Below are 18,536 nucleotides of genomic sequence, written 5' to 3'. Positions count from 1 at the left end.
ATAGAGAGTTATGTCTTTGCCTCGGCCGTGAAATCATGAGAATCGACTCCCTTGTGCACTGTCATCCACTTTGTGGTCACCCCATCATGTAATTTGTCCACTAACCACTGGTTTCCTCCTGTTTTACCTCTGTCTCTGTAGACCTCATTATCGACATTGGTAAGGCCATAAATTCTGTTGATTATCTCATGGCTGAAATGGACTTGCACACCTCTCACAGTAGTAACTAAGGTACCTTGGAAGTTGGTTCTCAAGGTGTTTGCATAAAATTCCAAAACTACTGTATGATTGGCATCATTTGGTTGCTCGGCAAAACAAATCCACCTACTTTCTACCAATCTTGTGTAGAAGCCCAGCATTTTAGCTTCAACCTTTTCCATATTTATGCCTCTTTCCCGGACGATGGCATTTGACAAGAGTTCATCATATTTCCGCTCACATGCTGCAGATAGAAACCGGTCATGATCAGAGGGTTCCTCTTGTTCAGCTTCAAGGACATGTTCTTGCTCAATTTCATTGTGTACCAGATCCATTTTATGCCCAAAGTACCTACAAAATAGACCAACAATGTTAAAAGCTCATATAGACACTTAAAACAATGTATTAGGAAGTATTTAGGCCGAAAAAGTGGGCGAAAAAGGTCCCGGGCAGAGCTATGCAAAGTTACTATTTTTCGCCAATTTAAGAACTGCCAGTGATTGCTATTCACGTTCGCGAGAGAACAATCGCGTTCACGAAGAGCAAAAAAAAGGTTTTGCCCAGATTTAGACCTTCGCGTTCGCGAGCAGACCATTGCGTTCGCGAAGGTAATCTTCTTTGCTTAGGCCTATTTTTCGTTCAGCATTTCGTCAAACAGTGTGTGTGCCCTCTTTTCCTTCTCGTTTTTCAATTAACTTCAGCACACATCTTGCCCAAAAGTTTACATTAACAATCACACACACGCAAACACTCAACCAACCTCGCCCAGCAAGCACACCCAATTTCACACATGAATTTGACATTTACTTCTCAAAATTTGAACCCTAAGGACCAAACAACCATGGTTGTTCTTCTATTGTTTTACACCCAGAAAGAGAAGAAAGAGTTAAGAGACAAGAGAGGAAATTACATACCTTGTAAATGAGCTTGAAGATTATGGACTTGAAGATTATGGAGAAGGAGTAGTGAGAGTTGTTCTTGAGCCAAAAAGAAACAAAAAGGGTAAACTGTTCGTTTCCCGTGTTTTAACAATTTTCAAACTTACCTGACCCTACGCGTTCGCGAGGGCGTGGTTGCCTACGCGAAGAGTAAATCTGGCCAACAGTCGCGAACACGAGTGGAACCACGCGAATGCGAAGCTTCATAAAAGGCCACTGGTCGCGAACGCGAGGTTCTGTCACGAACACGAAGACCTGGGAGACAAACCTTTGCAAATGCGAAGGAGATATCGCGAACGCGAAAACCTGTTTCTGCAATTGCCCAGCAGCTACTGGTTTGGACTGCCCGGACTATGCCACCTGCTCAAAACAACTCCAAAAAATGTGAAACTTGGCAGATTAGTCAAAAATAATATACTAAGCTATTCTAAAAAAGAAAATTTCAAAAATGACTAAAAAGTTTGAAAACAATGGGTTGCCTCCCACCAAGCGCCTCATTTAACGTCGTGGCACGACGCGGATCAACTTTACCACTTTTCTCGCCACTTGGACGATATGAACTGGGCACTTAGCTTGGAATCAAGCTTGTGACCACGAGCGGTGGGGGTGGTAAATAGATGTTCAAGCCAAGCATTAATTTCATCATTTTGCACTTCTTGGATTTCATGTGAGGAATGTCATTTTGCCTTCTTGTTCCCTCAAATTTTAAGATGTATGGCCTTTACCTTTCCTCCTCGCAATCCCTCATTGACTTGTGTAGTTCAATTCCCATATCACTGCACAAGTCCAATGTTGAAAAGTGCTTGGAATGTGACATCAAACCTCCAAATTGCAATTCTTCCCGGATTTTGACATCCTCCTTTTCCCCCGGACTAGTGTCAATCTCAATCATATTTTCAATTACACCGGTTGACTCTAATTCCATATTTTTCTTGGCATCATTAACACTCATGGAGTCGGTTGGCAGAAGTTCAATACTTGATTCCTCAAAATAAAGCTCACTTTTTTCCTCGATGTCGGACCCTTCTTGATCTCTTTCCACACTCTCAAGTTAGTGGGCATAGTGAGCCTCAACCAATATTTTTATTTGATTTTCCAAGGTGCGGATACCATAATCATTTTGAGTCAAGCCTTGTTTCAAGTCCTCGAGTGCCAAGCTTTGCTTCTCCTCATTTTCAAGAATGGCCTCCAACATGAGCATCATCCTTTCATTTTGAGCATTTGAGAGTTTTTCTTGGTTTTGATCAAGTGCCAAGGAAGGATTTTCGGCTTCCACATCTAAGGAAGGTTCTTGGCTATCATTCACTTCCGAGGCTTTTTGGACCTCTAAAGCTTCAAGCATTTCTCCCATTTGTAAGTTTAACATTTCAAGCACCAAATCATTTTGGAAACTATTTTCCAAAAGCTCCTCCAAGGCATTTTTCTCTTTGTTTCCTCCTTCAAGTAGGCATTCTAACATGAGATTAAACTCTCCATTTTGACCATGCTCAATTTCTTCCACTTCCATATCCCTATAATTTTCATCACAAAAAGTAGAATCATCATAGCGGGGGCTTAGGGAAGGGAAGGACAAATAAGCACAATCATCCCAATGACCATTTTGACGACCACACTTATCACAAATACTCCACTCATGGGTTTGAGATTGTGCGCACAATCCACCCCCGGGAGACTTTAAACAATTTTGCCACGAATGTGGTCCTCCACAATAAGGACAAGGGTCATCAAAGTATGAACAATTACCATCCGACCAATTTTCATTATATGATGCCATTTTTTTTCTTTTCAAAATTAAGAAAATAAACAAGAAACAAGAAAAATAGACCAAGGTAAGAAAGAAAATTACACAAATATTCACAAGTTTGGACCAAAGCACTTATGCTTATTTCTCAAACAACCTAAATTAAACCAAATTGTTCCACGGCAACGGCGCCAATTTTGATGACGTCCAAATCCACTACTAAAAAGTAAATGGATACGGCTGCATGCAATATAATTTACCCAACTATGAGTCAGAGTCGAATCCCACAGAGAACAATATGTAGGCGATTAGGAATGTAAGAGAATTATCACTTATTATGTAATGCCAAACACTTATAATGGTAGTTGAGAAAATATTATAGCTAAATGCGAAAACGTAAACTAACCTAGAAAGCAAGTAAAATGATCAATGGCTATAAGCATGGGTGCATCGGGATTTACACTCAAGTAACGATCCAATATATTTCACAATTTTATAAATATGAACGAGTTTATTATTTATTAGCCTCGGATAATAATTCTATATTAGCTTCTCTCGAAGACTAACAAGACTTCCTAATTGAATTATCCCTAAAATAATTAAGAGATTAAGCACACCCGAATATGGCTGCAAATATTACTTTCCTATCCCTAGGTAGAATCTATAAAGTGAGGGTTAACGCCTCAAGTTCTTGTTAATTAATCTTTTCCAACCCCGAATTACTTTTTCCAAAAAGTCCGAAGTGAATTTGCGAGTCCTAGGGTTAGCTAATCCCTTTGGAAACATTTTAGAACAAGAATAATTAAAGAAACAACAACTCGCTTCATAATAAATAAAAATCATTTAATACATAAGCACAACAAGGTATTTAATCCACACTTTAAATATGAATATTTCCATAAACAAGATTCAAGTGTTGGAAATAAATACTACACACTTAGATATATAATACAAAGTAAGGAAATGAAGAAATGAGCATAAAGGAGTAAGAAATTCTCAACCAAAAGCTTCAAATCTTCAAGACCCAAGTGTGTGTGCAAGAACCCTAGCTTCCAAGACTTGTTCTCTCTAGTATATGGACTGAAAATAAGCCAAAGATCTTCCAAGATATGATATGATTCCTCTACAAATGAGCTAGGTTGTGTATTAAATGGTTTGGGGTCAAAATCGTGAAATTCCAGAACTGCCCAGTTTTACCACCCAGTTTATTCTTCGCATTTGCGAACAATACTTCGCGTTCGCGAAGGTTTGATTTCTTCTTCTTTCGTGTTCATGATATCTCCTTCGCGTTCGCGAAGGTTTGTCTCCTGCTTCATCGCATTCGCGATTATACCTTCGCGTTCGCGAAGGTTGGCTTCCTCTTTCTTCGTGTTTGCATAGAGCATCTCGCGTTCGTGAAGGCTTGTTGTCCTGTTGCTTCGCATTCGCATCTAACCCTTCGCGTTAGCGAAGGGTAATTCACTGGGCAGATTTCCTTTGTCCATTTTAGCTTCTTTTTGACTCGTTTTCACTTGGTTTCTTCTCCATCACTTCTAAATCACTTGTTACCTGAAATATGCCAATAAACCTCAATAAATGCCTTAGTTTCTCAACAAAATAATACAAAAGCCTAAGTATCAAGAAGAGATAAGTGGGTAAAATACCAACTTATCACGCTCAACCAAGTGAACCCGGCCTAGCAAGCATGTTAGATACTTTCTGCCCAATTCACCCATGATCAAGAAAAGACGTGATTTCATTAATTATACAATAGGAAGCTCATTCATACAATCCTAAATCATTTCATTAGCTATTTTGCCTTTAAGTCTCAAAATATACAGATTCTTATAGTCTGAGTGGAACAAGTGATCAACGCAACATATACTTGTTTAACATTCCCAACACCCATATACAACCCACATAGTGTCTACAGAGCCTCTAAAGATACAAAAGAGAGTAAAGATGGTGCCGGAAACAAGACCCCGACTATACCTCAAAAGTCACCACAATATAAACAGAAGTTACAATACATGACCCCGGAATAAAATGGGGCTCACTGAGTCCGCTAAGAAGAAGATGCAGCACTACTTGTGATCAACACTGTCTGCTATGTAACCACCTGCATCTATTCAAAGATGCAGTGCCCCCGACAAAAGGGACGTTAGTACCGTTGAATATCATTAGTATGTAAAGCTAAAGACCAACTCAATAGAATGAATAATAATACAAGAGGAACAATCAAGAATTCAATAAGGGTTCAAATAATATAGAAACAACAATGTTAAGGATCATATACATTTTCAAGTCAATTTTCGTATTATTAGGTTGGGTGACCTTTAGTACTGATATTCCATAATTCACAATACCTCTGTATTCTTACACGGAGTACGATCTCGACCTGATCGGCTAGGTCATCTCATTTGAGACATTACCACAATTTCTTTATGATTTCCAGCACAGCACCACCATGTGTGCGGCATGGCGTCCGATCACGGCCCGATCGGCTAGGCCATCGCATTTGAGACATCAACCATTTTCACAATTTCATCCACAATACCACCGTATTCTTATACGGAGTCCGATCTCGGCCCGATCGGCTAGGCCATCTCATTTGAGACATTACCTTTTTCAGTCAATCATCTCACATCGTACTTCTTTCATATACTTTCAATTTATGGGCACTAGTGATTATGATTACAAAGTCATTATTGGCACTTGGCCATATTTCATAGTTCCAGTCCCCTTTTTACACATTCAAATATCATCATCATTATCCACAACAATAAGGCTTCCCATTCAAGACATTAGATTCATATATGAACAATTTGGGAGTCTTAGGCACATAGGGGCTTTTCATATAATTTGGCATACCAACCTTTATTTCGTTCTTGACATGAAGTATTAACATTTCTAACACATATCCCGCAATTTTTAACACATCCTCAAATAACAAGATAACATGATGAGGCATTTAGAATAAATATTGAACTTACATCCTTCAACACAAATACATTAGAAATTGCCAATTCTATAATGATCAATGGCTTACTCCAATTACATGAACACCGTGGGGTTCGATTCTAAGTAGAAGGGGGTTTAGCCAACATACCTCAATTGAGCCTCTTAAAACTCTAAGATGTTCCAGAATATTAGCAACTTCAATCTATTTTAGCAATATAGAAAAATTAAACCAAAATTAGGAAAATGATCATAATACTAGCTCACTAGAGCATTCTATCAAACACTATGTGTGCATTAAGGTTCCATGGTCCTTTCATGAAAGACTTCACCTACCCACACCCCATTCTTTTCTATATTTAACTCAACCTCCCCACATACCTTAGGAACACATGCATGCAAAGTAAGCACCCCCATCCCCATGAATTACCTTACTAATGGCACATTCTAGTTACATTTTGAAATTAAGAGTTTGGGTGATAGAATTTACCTCTTAGGAAGAAGACCTAGGTGCCTCTCTTGATTATCTTCAAGGTTTCAAGTGAGAATTGAAGAGCAATTTGGTGAAGATCACTTTCTCCCTCTAGGACCCTCTCTCTCTCACTCTAAATTATCAGAAAATATGATCAAAATGGTCCAAGGTAGGTGTTTTAACAGCATAGGGTCGGGTTTAAAAACCCAAAAAATAAAGCTCCAGAACGGGTTATGCAGTCACATAATGGTTATGCGGTCCGCGAAATGACCGCAAAAATGGGTGCCAAAACTAGTGCACCGCAGACCTATTCTGCGGTCGCATAATGCACCGCATAACGGTTCTGCGGTTGCATAGTGCACCGCAGAACCTCCCTCCGAAAAAGTCTATGGATGATTATGTGACCAAAATGTGCCCACGAAACGGTTATGCAGTCGCATAATGGCCGCAAAATTGGACATCAAAAATGCCCCAGAAATCTGCCCCACTCTGCAACCAGTCTGCGGCCGAAGAATGGGCCGTAGAAACGCTTACTTCTGCCCAAGATTTTCCTTCAACTCCCAGCACACTGTTTAATCCTAAAAGTCCGAACCACGTGTCACAAGCTCGTCACGAAGAATTTCTACTATTATTAACCTCTACGCCTACTTTGGCATCATGAAATTCGGGATTGTAGGAAAACTTTTACGGGGTCTTACATCCTCCCCCACTTAAGATCATTCATCCTCGAATGAAAATCAGGGTCTACTAATAGCACCTTATGCAACTCAGGTTTTTTCATACCCTACACCAGCAACCCCAAATTTAACTAACTACCTAAATTTCTAATTATTTCGCCAGAGTTTCCTTTGTAACTAGGCCTATTAACATGTCAGAGAGCCCTAGAAACACATCTTACAAACATATGCACAACCCAACGATGTAACAAACACATAACAGTACCAACCGTGGCCTCATAAGCAACATATAATCAAAAGGAACACCTTTACATTAACTGAACAAGTGATACAAAATTCATAGGCGACAAGTTCATAAAAAGAAAGGATTACACAACTATTCAAACAAGTTAGGATACTTCTTTTTCATTTCTTCCTCGACCTCCCACGTGGCCTCTTCAACCTGTTGGTTTCTCCATAACACTTTCACGGAGGCAATTTCTTTGTTTCTCAACTTTCGGACTAGCCTATCAAGAATCGCAACTGGAATTTCTTCATATGATAATTCTTCATTAACCTCAATGGTCTCAACTGGCACAATAGCTGACAGATCTGCAACTACCTTCTTCAACATAGATACATGGAATACTGGGTGCACTAATGACATCTCGGGTGGTAGCTCAAGCTTGTACGCCACCTCACCGGTCCTTTGGATGATCTTGTACGACCCGACATAGATCGAACTCAATTTCCCTTTCTTTCCGAACCGCATTATACCCTTCATAGGGGAAACCTTCAGAAATACCCAATCATCTTCTTTGAACTATAAGTCTCTGTGATGAACATCCGAATAGGAATTTTGATGACTCTGAGCAGTCTTCAACCGCTCCTTTATGACCATAACTTTTTCCACAGCCCGATGTACAAGGTCTGGCCCTATCAACTCTGCTTCCCCAATCTCGAACCATCCATGGAAAGAGAAAAAGCCGTAGACTTATGTTTTTGAATCCCCTCATTCAATTGCACCGAAATTGGATCATTGTATTGCTTCTCTTTGACTTCCACAACAAGCGATGATTCAACCCTATTTTGCATAATTACCCCTCCTTCACCAGAGTCCGTAAGACGAACTCCGAAACTAGCCAATCGATGGACTTCCTTGGCCAATGGCCTTTGATATGCCTCCAAGTGTGCTAAACTACCCATATATTTCCGTCTAAGCGCATCTGCCACAACATTGGCTTTCCCCGTGTGATATAGAAAATCGATGACGTAATCCTTGAGTAACTCAAGCCATCTTCTTTGCTCAGATTCAGCTCCTTTTGTTTGAAAATATATTGAAGACTCTTGTGGTCCGTGAATACCTCCACATGGACCCCATACAAATAATGACGCCAAAGTTTCAATGCAAAAACCACCGCCGTAAGTTTAAGTCATGTGTTGGATAATTCTTTTCATGATTTTTGAGTTGCCCAGAAGCATAGGCTATAACCTTATAGTGTTGCATTATCACCTACCCAAGCCCAATTCTTGAAGCATCACAATATACCACGAATTCATCCGTAACCTCTGGCAGGGTCAACACCGGCGTTGTAGTTAATCTTGATTTCAACTCCTGGAAGCTCCTTTCACAAGCATCGGACCATTGGAACTTAATCGCTTTCTGAGTCAATTTAGTCAACGGAGAGGCAAGAGTAGAGAACTCCTCCACAAACTTCCTGTAATACCCTACTAAGGCCAAGAAACTGCGAATCTCGGTGGGCGTTGTAGGTCTAGGACAATTCTTTACTGCTGAAATCTTTGGAGGATCAACCTTGATTCCTTCTCTAGAGACAACATAACCCAAGAATGTGACAGATTCGAGCCAAAATTCACACTTTGAAAACTTTGCGTACAATTGGTGTTGATGAAGGGTCTGCAACACTCCCCTGAGATGATCGGTATGGTCCTCCCTACCTCGTGAATACACAAGAATATCGTCAATGAACACTATCACAAAGGAGTCGAGAAAAGGCTTGAAAACCCGATTCATAAGATCCATGAAAGCCGTTGGGGAATTTGTTAGCCTAAAAGACATTACCAAAAATTCAAAGTGCCATACCGGGTTATGAAAGCTATTTTCGAAATATCCTGCTCCCTGATCTTCAATTGGTGGGACCCGGATCGTAAATCAATTTTGGAGAAGTATCTAGCACCCTGTAACTGATCAAACAAATCATCTATTCTTGGTAACGGGTACTTGTTTTTGATTGTGACTTTGTTGAGCTGCCGGTAGTCGATACACATCCTCAGTGATCCATCTTTCTTCCTCAGAAAGAGAATCGGTGCGCCCCATGGAGACACACTCGGTCGGATGAAACCCTTTTCTAACAAATCCTTCAATTGTTCCTTTAGCTCCTTCAATTCTGATGGTGCCATCCTATAGGGTGGAATGGATATAGGATGCGTGTCTGGCATCACATCAATCCCAAAATCAATCTCCCTGTCTGGCAAAATCTTAGGGAGCTTATCAGGAAAAACCTCTGGAAATTCATTCACAATTAGCATACATTCGAGTGTAGGTGCCTCTGCAGTGGTGTCCGTGACTCGGACCAAATGGTAAATACACCCCTTGTTGATCATCTTTGTGGCCTTAAGGTAAGAAATAAACCTATATTTTGGCATCACATTATCCCCCTTCTATTCAACAACTGGCTAATTAGGAAATTCAAGCCTCATAGTTCTAGTTTGGTAGTCGAGCTTAGAAAAACATGAATAAAGCCAATCCATTCCCATAATTACATCAAAATCAACCATCCCCAAATCAATGAGATCGGCCACGGTGTCCCGACCACACACCGTTACAAAACAACCCCTATACACTCGTGCGACCATAATAGACTCGCCAACCGGAGTAGATACAGAGAACGACTCAGGAAGCTGTTCCGGTTCAATCACAAATTCCATAGCAACATAAGGGGTAATATATGACGAGGTGAAATCGGGATCAATAAGAGCATATACATCATGAGTTTGGACAGTCAATATACTTGTAACAACATCTGGAGAAGCCTCTACACTCTAGCGACCACTCATAGCATAGAAGTGGCTGGGTCCTCCTGAACTCTGCGCGCCACCCCTAGCTGCACCATGCCCTGCTGGTGCCGGAGTGCCTCGAGCTGAAGGGGGTGCTGAAGATGTAGCAGCTGCAGAACTGGATGGCTATGTTGTGGCCCTGCCCGCACCCCTGGCGGGATGAATGACACTCCCTATGAATATGACCCCTCAATCCACACCCGTAACATATAGGTAAGTCCATGTAGCAGATCTCCGAGTGCATCTTCCCACACCTGGGGCATGGGGGCCTCCGCTGCTGCGGGAATCTCCCTCCTGATCGGCCCTGATGGTGGGGTCCCCTGCTGCCCTGATTGGGCCTGAAGCGACTCCCATGTTGCTGATTGTGCCATGCTGGTGGTGCACTGGCTGAAGATTGAGTATGAGTCTGGGTTGTCCCTGATGACCCTCCCCTGAAAGCTGATCTTCCCCCACCAAATGACTCCCCAAAATTGCCTGCGGACTGGGCATTGCTAGTACCCTCTCACTCCCTTTTGCTCTTCAAATTGTGGTGCTCTGTAGGTTGAGAAAATTTTACCATTTTCCCATAGTTCATATCTGAATTCAAGGCAGCTGTAGCGGCCTCATTGATAACCAAGGGGATAAGGCCCTTCACAAACCGGCGCACTCTCCATAGTAGGCAACATGTGAATAGCATATTTTGACAGGCACGCGAACTCCATATGATACTCCCGCACACTCTTACTCCCTTGCTTAAGATTCTAAAACTTTGAGGCACAGGCTGCGCTAGACTCGGCAGGCAAGAAATGGTGTATAAAGGCATCAACAAACTCACTCCATCTCGCTGGAGGGCTCCCCTCCCCCCGAGAGTCCTCCCACAGCTCAAAACTAGAATATGCCACCTATTTCAGATGGTAGGTGACCAACTCCACTCCCTCCATCTCAGTAGCGCACATTACACGAAGAGTTTTATGCATCTCATCAATGAAGTCATGTGGGTCCTCCTCGGGATTAGCACCCGTGAACACCGGAGGATCCAACTGCAGAAATCTGTTCACCCTAGAACTAGTAGAATCCCCTTATTGGCTAAACGAAATGGGTGCAACATTTGATCTCTGGGATTGAGAAGCCACTATCTGTGTCAGCATCTAAATAACTCCCCTAAGATCCCCATCAGAAATACCAGAACCGGAAGCTGGGGTTGGAGATGGAATCAAAATATCAGGTAGAGGAAACGTCGCACCCTCAGTAGGTATAGGAACTGGTGTGGCCTGGGCCGGTGTAGTGGAATCAGGTAGTGTAGCAGTCAGGGAATTATGCTCACCCCTCGGGTGTTCACCCACATCATCAAATAAAGGGTGAACTGCCATTCCTAAGGCGACATTGGCTCCTTGGCTAGTTCTTGCTCTCTTCTTAGGTGCGATATACTGAAAGTTAAAGGAATGCACGAGTTAGGGGAGGAACAGTTGCACAAATAGTTTCATCGCACGATCCAGAATATCAAAGAAGGGTATTATTCCTAAATGTCTAAGTATCCCCCAATTTATAGATGTAGTCGACAACACACAGATAAGAAGGACTCTACCAGACACGGCTTCGAGACATCCTAGGACACTTAAAAATGTTAGGCTCTGATACCAAGTTTGTCACGCTCCAACCTCGGGAAGCGTGACCGGCGCTCAACCGAGTGAACCCGTCCTAGCAAGCCTGTTCGATACTTTCTGCCCAATTCACCCATGATAAAGAAAATACGTGATTTCATTAATTATACAGTAGGAAGCTCATTCATACAATCCTAAATTGTTTCATTAGCTATTTTGCATTTAAGTCTCAAATTATACAGATTCTTATAGTCTGAGTGGAACAACTGATCAACACAACATATACTTGTTTAACATTCCCAACACCCATATACAACCCACACAGTGTCTACAGAGCCGCTAAAGATACAAAAGAGAGTAAAGATGGTGTCGGCAACAAGGCCCCGACTATACCTCAAAAGTGACCACAATATAAACAAAAGGTACAATATATGACCCCGGAATGAAATGGGGCTCACCGAGTCCGCTGAGAAGATGATGCATCACTATCTGTGATCAACACTGTCTGCTATGTAACCACCTGCATCCATTTAAAGATGCAGCGCCCCCGGCAAAAGGGAGGTTAGTACCGTCGAATAACACTAGTATGTAAATCTAAACACCAACATAATAGAATGAATAATAATACAAGAGGAATAATCAAGAATTCAATAAGGGATTCAAATAATATAGAAACAACAATGTTAAGGATCATATACATTTTCAAGTCAATTTACGTATTATTAGGTTGGGTGATCTTTAGTACCAATATTCCACAATTCACAATACCTCCGTATTCTTACACGGAGTCCGATCTCGAGCCAATCGGCTACGTCATCTCATTTGAGATATTACCATAATTTCATTATGATTTCCAGCACAGTACCACCATGTGTGCGGCATGGTGTCCGATCATGGCCCGATCGGCTAGGCCATCTCATTTGAGACATCATCCATTTTCACAATTTCATCCACAATACCACCATGTTCTTACACGGAGTCCGATCTTGGCCCGATCGGCTAGGCCATCTTATTTGAGACATTACCTTTTTCAGTCAATCATCTCACATCATACTTCTTTCATATACTTTCAATTCATTGGCACTAGTGATTACGATTACAAAGTCATTCTTGGCACTTGGCCATATTTCATAGTCCTGATCCCCTTTTTCCACATTCAAATATCATCATCATTATCCACAATAATAAGGCTTCCCATTCAAGACATTAGATTCACATATGAGCAATTTGGGAGTCTTAGGCACATAGGGGCTTTTCATACAATTTGACATAACAACCTTTATTTCATTCTTGACATAAAGTCTTAATATTTCTAACACATATTCCACATTTTTGAACATGTCCTCAAATAACAAGATAACATGATAAAGCATTTAGAATAAATATTGAACCTACATCCTTCAAAACAAACACATTAGAAATCGCCAATTCTATAATGATCAAGGGCTTACTCCAATTACATGAACACCGTGGGGTTCGATTCTAAGAAGAAGGGGGTTTAGCCAACATACCTTAATTGAGCCTCTTAAAACTCTAAGATATTCCAGAATATTAGCAACTTCAATCTATTTTAGAAATATAGCAAAATTACACCCAAAATTAGGTGCCTCTCTTGATTATCTTCAAGGTTTCAAGTGAGAATTGAAGAGCAATTTGGTGAAGATCACTTTCTCCCTCTAGGACACTCTCTCTCACTCTAAAATATCAGAAAATATGATCACAATGGTCCAAGGTAGGTGTTTTAACAAAATAGGGTCGGGTTTAAAAACCCCAAAAATGAAGCTCCGGAACGGGTTGTGTGGTCGCATATGCGACCATATAATTGTTATGCAGTCCGTGAAATGACCACAAAAATTGGTGCCAGAACTGGGAAGAAACTGACCTAGTCTGTGGTCACTATGGGGCCCGCAAACCTATTTAACGGTCGCATAATGCACCGCAGAACGGTTATGCGGTCGCATAGTGCACCACAGAACCTCCCTTCAAAAAGTCTAAGGATGATTATGCGACCAAATTGCGGCCCGCAAAATGGTTATGCGGTCGCGTAATTGCCGCAAAATTGTATATAAAAATTTCCCTAGAAATGTGCCCCACTTTGCGACCAGTCTGCGGTCCGTAGAGTGGTTCTGTGGCCGCAGAATGGGCCGCAGAAATGCGTACTTCTACCCAACATTTTCCTTCAACTCCCAACGCATTGTTATTAACCGCTACGCCTACTTTGGCATCACGGAATCCGGGTTTTTAGGAAAAATTTTACGGGGCCTTACAATTGTATGATCTTCGGAATGAGAAACTGCAACAATTGTCTGACCAAAGTCTTACCCTTTCTTTCCCTTTCGACTGGCATTATCACACCACCATCACCAGGTTAAATAGCTTCTCCTAGCCCAATTCTAAGACCTGACCAGGTTGAAAGTTCAAGCAGCCTTTATCAACTATAGGAAAGTACCAGTTTTCCACAGTGACAAGGACTTCGCGCGAAAGCATTGATTTCCGATCTCATGGTGGCAAAGAAAAAGAAATATGAAGCGCTCTTGTTCTTGTTGCGCGGACCCCACAAAAAAATAAAGGTGGAAGACAAGAAGCTCAGTAGCAAGGCCGTCTCATAGTCTCCACTTGTCTGTCATTTCAAGCTTCTAAAACAAGCAGAAAAACACGTTGTCGGTTCAGAAGCTCGAAGTTCATCTCAATAAAATGTTAGGTCAATCATATGACTTATCCTATTAGTCGAGCATAACTAACACTACCATGACGCTATGATGCGCCTACAATGACATGACTTGCAAAAAACGCTGATGCTATATAGCTATATATGCAATGCTGGGGCCACCTCCCTTCACTTCAGAGTTTTAGGTGGAGCTCTTCTAGTCAGAGAAGAGTCCAGTTGCCAACCTGTGCACTCCTATCCTATTGTTGCTTCAATCACGATAGGGAATCGTGTGATTCTTTCTATCCCCGTACTTTCTCGCTCTTATGGAGTTTTTTTGGCTAGGTTATGCAGTTATCTTCCCTAGCCTGACAGTAGTCAAGGAAAAATCACTTGAGCTTTTTCTCCTTTGCTCCTTCTTTCTAGAGCGCACTAACGGAAAACTTGAGATAATTCTTAGCTTCTGTGGAAGTTAGCTTCTTAAAGAAAGTAAGTGCTTGCTGCTCCCGCTCTTATAGTTAGATAAGGCACTAAAAGCATCTCAGGGGCATGAGTACACTGCTTTCATACTCAAACTCTCCTACTATGTGCTGTGTGTGCTTTCAAGCAATAAGATTGCTTGCTAAACGAACCACTGCCGACGAAGTGCCCCATACCCACACTAAGGGGTAACCTGAGATAAGGTATGGAAGGAGTCTGATTATTTCCACTTGAAGCAACTTAAGTCTTTCTCTCCTCGTACAGTCTTGGCTCTAGTAAAGATAAAGAATCTCTCCCTACCCTCCTGCGGGAAAAAAGAACTTTCTATCCCCCCGTGCTACAAAACAAACAAACTTATCTAAGCACTAAAAGCAATAATAAGGAATGTAATGGGAGAAGCTATAGTGCAGATCACTTTTCACTTTCTCATCAATCCAGACCTTGTCCTTGGTTCTATCAGCTATGGATTCTTCCTCTGGTTCTTCACATCTCTAGTACAGATCAAATCATAGGATCTCTGTATGCATGCGCTAAGGAGCTATATCTCCTGAACGAAAGACTTCTAAACCCTAATTTTCGGAATGGCAGCAATCAACTTATTTCTGTCTTACAACTTTCTTGTAGTACTGCTCTCTTTTCTAGAGAATCTCTATTTCAACTGCATTCCTTATTGCAAAGAAATCAATCTCGGTTCTTTCTGTTGATATGTTAGTTTGATGTAAGGTGTGAGCCTCTTCAGTTGCAATGAAATTTCCCGACTCTCTAGTGTTATCCCCCCTTTATCAGCCTAACATTACAAAGGTAGACTTCATCCACCAGACGCTCTGGCTTTCTTTTTAGTTTTCCAATCTTCTGTCATTCATTCTTGTAAATGCAAATCATAGATGACCTAGTGGCATTTATGCCAGACCAGAGCATTATTTTCCAGAAAAGAAAGCTGAGAGGGTGACTGAATTTCACTCTTTATCATTCCTTACTACTCCTCAATTCCCATCAAGTATTGTCTTATTTCCCAAGCCACTTCTCAGTCCTCCTATTCTGATTGATTGAAAGAATCAAGGAAAGACAAGCAAAAACTTTTTTGGCTCAAGAAGCAACTGAGGAGAGAGAAAGAGTAGTAAAGGAAATACAAGTAGCAGTCTCAAGTCAAAGGAATCAAGGAAGAATTTCTTCTAATATTGCGGTTACTCTTACAGAATCTTATCTTAAGACCTAAGTATTCCATTCTCTTCATCAAGAAAGATCAAGCAACATAGAAACCTTGACTTCAAGCTTAGGTCTTTTTAAAAAAAAGGGAACTAAGGCAACTTTTAGGTGCAGGGAAAGAAAAAGGCTAGCAAACCTCTTTCCAGGTGGTACAATACAAAGGGCGAAGCTCGAGTAGGTTACTTTGAGTAACCTTCATGGCGGGTGTTCCGGTGTTAATGAGTTCAGAAAGAAGGTCAAGGATGAACATTAGACAAAGACAAATACAAAGGATAGAGCGATGCCTACATTAAATCAATTGATTCGTCATGGTAGAGAACAAAAACAGCGCACAGACAGGAAAGGAATAGCCGGAATAAAATGAAGGAATGATATTTTTCATCATTTCAGAGTCAACGCCCCCTTTTATGCCTTTCTATCTATACTTCCCATCCCAGCAAATTATGGAACAAGCAATGGCTTTCGCACGAAAAACTCTTTTTGATGGGTCTCGCTTGCACATTTCTGGGTTTGACCTTTCATACCTTAGTCTCACTATGTTCAACTAAGACACTTCGTCCCTAGACTCGGATTTTTACGCCTATCAAAACCTCAAAGGCACAATCTAGTTAGGGGTGGAACTGCGTTTTATCGCTGCCAAGCTTTCGGTAGTGAGAGCACGACCACTTATAACCGACTTACTTGATAATGCCTCCACCCTTTCTGACCTCTACCAACTGAGGGACGAAATGGATAACCCATCCAGTCCTCTATCATATCGAATTGATGAATTCATTCCATTGTGTAAAATTAGTGAAGCTGGTGGTGCTCAAACACCATGTGGGGATGGGGAGCGAAATTGCTAGTTTTCTTTATATTCTCATTGAATAAAAGCGAACTTACGAGGTTTCAAGTGTGTGGTAGCTCAAACCTCGGTAGAGTGGCGAAGTTGTGAACGAATGGGTTAGGTGAAAAGGGGAGGCGGGGATCACCTCTAACAAGCGTATGCTTTTGAGTCTAGATTTTCACTCTCGACTTTCGCCATGTAAGGAAAAATATTGTGGTTCGATTCCACATCATGCTTCTTTTATCCCATCAATCAACGCCTTCTACAAAGAAAGAAGAAAGAGGCTTGAGGTTCTAGTATAGATAGGGAGTGAAAGTTTATAGCATTACTTGGGATGGGAAAAAGTGGTTGATGCTAAAACAGACGGGGTTTCATCAAGCTTTCATGTTTTTGATCGACCTCACCGACAGATGATCGAAGGCCTTAACTAGTAAAATATAAAGAAAGATCTTTAAGTCAATTAAATAAACTAGTCAATTTCTAGTTAGTAAAAAGTGAACTTCCTTCCTTTGACAGTCGGAAAGTCTCTTAGGCTGTCTGAGTATACCATCTTCGCGGGACTGCAGTCCAACTTAAGGCTAAGCTTTACGATCCTGTCGCTTTCTCGATCAACTAACCGAACTCTTGAAGATAATGAAAGGTACTGATTCACAAAGGATTCCGGCACCGACCCGGATAGATGATGCCCTATTGCACTCCCTTCGATCCACTATCAATTCGCTTGATCAAACAAACGAAAACAGTCAAGTGATGCTTCTCTTTTAGTAGGGATCTTGGGATGGGCCCAAGTAAAGGCCAGCTAGTGTCCTATTGCATGCTCCCTTTCTTTTGGTATCTTTCACTTGGAACCTAATCTGCGAAATGGATACAAAAAAGGTGGTAAGTTTTTTCTCAATCGAGAGTCATTTCCCTTAGTGACTGATGAATGGAATCAACCAGATCTTTACTTAGGTTGTTTTTTGTTTCTCTCTTTTGTTCCAACGAATGTAGTATCTTGCTTCTCTTGTGCCCTCTCTTTCTATCACAACCTTTTTCTTGTTTTTAACTCAAATTGTGGTACACGACCTCACTGGAAAGACCTCTATTGGGCTGGGAAGTAGCGCGGGAAAGAATGAAATGCTCATTTTCTAGTTAAGTGGATCCTTTGTAAAGTGTATTCCTTCCTTGGCAGTATGGATAGTCTGTATCTATAAGGAAGTCTCGGGGCTCCCAAGTACACGATTGTTTAGGTGTGTGCTAAAAGCGCTTCCTTTAATGCTAGCCTGTATCTGAACCCTCTTTCCATACTCGGAGAAGGTATGCAAGCAAGTCATCTGTGCTAATAAGTTCCTGCCTTTTTTTATAGGTAAGACATAGGGCAATAAGCCCGCTTTCACAAATTCTCGTCTTTAACGATCGAAAGATAAGCATGCCAAACCATCTAAGCAAAGTCCTATTTGTCAAAGAAGAGAGCCAAGTCAAGCTCAAGTCATCCGGGAAAAGAGAAGGCCCTATCCTAATAAGCCGGGGTAGGACCGGTCGAATAAGCAGTAATTCATCTTTGCGTAGATGAAGAATGGGCTACTTCCTCACAGATTGATGACTTTAATACCAAGAAAGATCCTTTTGAAACATAATATTTTGCTACCTCTACCTCAATAAATGCCCGAGAGCATTCAATAAATCTTCTTTTCCTCTATCTACCCCAGCCTCAGTTCGGTCAGTCATGAGGCTTCCCTCTGCCAAGAATTGGGAGAAGATATTTTGCTTTTACTCAGTACACATTCAGATTAGTCAAAAT

Source organism: Nicotiana tomentosiformis, chromosome 1, assembly GCF_000390325.3.
Source record: "Nicotiana tomentosiformis chromosome 1, ASM39032v3, whole genome shotgun sequence".
Classification (NCBI taxonomy): domain Eukaryota; kingdom Viridiplantae; phylum Streptophyta; class Magnoliopsida; order Solanales; family Solanaceae; genus Nicotiana; species Nicotiana tomentosiformis.
The sequence above is the reverse complement of the archived record's forward strand: the minus strand, read 5'-3'. Positions refer to the sequence as shown.